The sequence below is a fragment of the Sinocyclocheilus grahami genome, unplaced genomic scaffold (assembly GCF_001515645.1).
Source record: "Sinocyclocheilus grahami isolate Dianchi unplaced genomic scaffold, SAMN03320097.WGS_v1.1 scaffold1240.1, whole genome shotgun sequence".
In the NCBI taxonomy this organism is placed as follows: Eukaryota; Metazoa; Chordata; class Actinopteri; order Cypriniformes; family Cyprinidae; genus Sinocyclocheilus; species Sinocyclocheilus grahami.
In genome coordinates, this window is record NW_015506419.1 from 231,754 (window position 1) to 234,093 (window position 2,340).

The window sequence follows — 2,340 nt, forward strand, 5'->3', positions numbered from 1 at the left end:
TTTTTTTTTTTTTTTATGAAATTCTTTTATTCATCAAAGACCTAGTAATCTGATCAAAAGTGACAATAAATGCTGTTCTTTCGGACGCTCTATTCATCAGAGAATCACAGGTTCCACAAAAAAATATATAGAAAAATGAAACCGTTTTCAACATTGATAATAATAACATTTTTATTGTTTTATTTATTTATTTCCCCCCACTAAATCAGCATGTTGGGATGATTTGAAGGACAAATGAAAGATCATGTGACACCGAAGACTGGAGTAATAACTGCTGAAAATTCAGATCACAAATTACATTTTAAAATATATTGAAAAAGAAAACAGTTATTTAAACATTTTAATAATATTTCACAATATTATTGATTATATTCACAATATGCGTTTCTGTATTTTTGTACGTATTTAAGTATTATAAGTCAAATGTACACATAAATATTCTGCTTTGCCATCACAAATTACATTTTGAAATATATTCAAAAGGAAAACAGTTATTTGAACTTTTAATAACATTTCACAATATTACTAATAATATTCACTGTGTTTTTTTAAACTAATGGAGCTGCATATAAGTATTATAAGGCAAATGGACACAAAGGTAATGAAGAATTTAGAGTGTAGGTGTTTCTTTACAAGTGGGGAAAATCTAAAGTTTCAAAACACTGACTTTCCCACGAAGCTGCTTAAAAGTGAAAGCAACATTAGACTTGTGTAATGCAACACATCTGTCAGAAAGCATCACATTATATTCATGGGAAAAGCGTTTGAAACTAACATAGCATCTGTTAAGAAAAAGGGGCAGCATATTCACTGAAGCATATGGCCTCATATGAATGTCTCAAGTTGTATAAAATAAAAATTGGATGGCATTGGTCTAATGGTGAAGTGTCTAAGCTTCAAACACAAAGGCAAAGATGAAGAAGAGTTACAATTAACCCCCGTCAGTCTGTTAAAGACAAACAATTACAGTATTGCGGGAATGAAAGCTGATATGAGGCATGTTGTCAAACAGTACATTTGGATTATTTCTTATCGAAGTAATGGGAATCGGACAAATCAGAAAAGCTAAATGAGTCTGTGTAAACCCTCCACTCCTTTCATTTCTCACACCCTTCCTTCTCCTCGTGCCTGACTAAACAAAACTCTTCCTATCCTAATGATTCATTCCCGAATATGGCAGGAGTTTTAAAAGATGCAGACTTTGAGAAATGGAGAAAAATTATAACAAACTGTCTATTTGACTTTCTATCATCCTGTTGCCATAGCTACAGCTGTCATATGGATTGGTCTCTATACAAGCCTGGTTACTGTTTAACCTCTCCACCCACATTTGCCCAGATTAGGAAAATCAATAAGATAACAGGAGTACCGGCCTTACCTTGCGCCAACAACACCTTCACCAGAAACAGAGGACTGTGCAAAACTTATATGTGTTAATTCTTCATCATCTTTCACTCTTAATAGAGCAAAATCAGTAAAACGCAGTGGTGGGGAGCAGAAGAGACAACATGGTCAATGTGAACGCTCAGGGCAGTACCCATATGGATCCACCGCACGGTAAGTGCTCGGTCTCTTCCGACTGCTTTCAGGAAAAATATGGTGGGTGCTTTGGTGATTGTGGTGGAACCTGTTGTTGAATGGGCATGTCGTTTCTTGACATTTCATTCAGTATGGTAGCTATCATCGCCATTCGTGAGAGCTTGTGGTGCACGGCTGTAATTCGGGAGGTGTGGCATATTCATAATGACTGGTAAACAGGGCCTATTTGCAGGAGAAGATGAATAATGTGGACAGAATGGCTGAAGTTCCTCTTTTCTTGCTGGGATGGAATGACTCAAAGTATACTCTGGATAAAGTGCTGAAACAAAGTGAGCATTAGAAAAGATCTCGAAAAATTAAAAGGCTTTAATCTTCAGACCAAATGTTAGCGATACAGTTAGTAAGTGCAGCTACAAAATAGGCCTACAGCAGAACAATACACATGAAGATATTGTATAGCAAAGTCATTTCACTTGATTTTTTTCTTTTATGATCAAGTTACTCAAAAAAATGAGTAGAATATTTGGGGTCAGTAAGATTAAAAAAAAATGTATTTTATGCTCAGCCAGGCTGCATTTATTTGATAAAAATACAGTAAAAATAGTAATATATATAGTGAAATATTATTACAATTACAAAAACATTTGAATATATTTAAAAAATGTCATTTATTCCGGTTATGGCAAAGCTGTATTTTTAGCAGCCACTATTCTACAGTCTCACATGATGCTTCAGAAATCATTTTGAATTGGTGTTCAAGTTGTGCTACTCAATATTTCTTGGAAACGGCGATACTTTTCC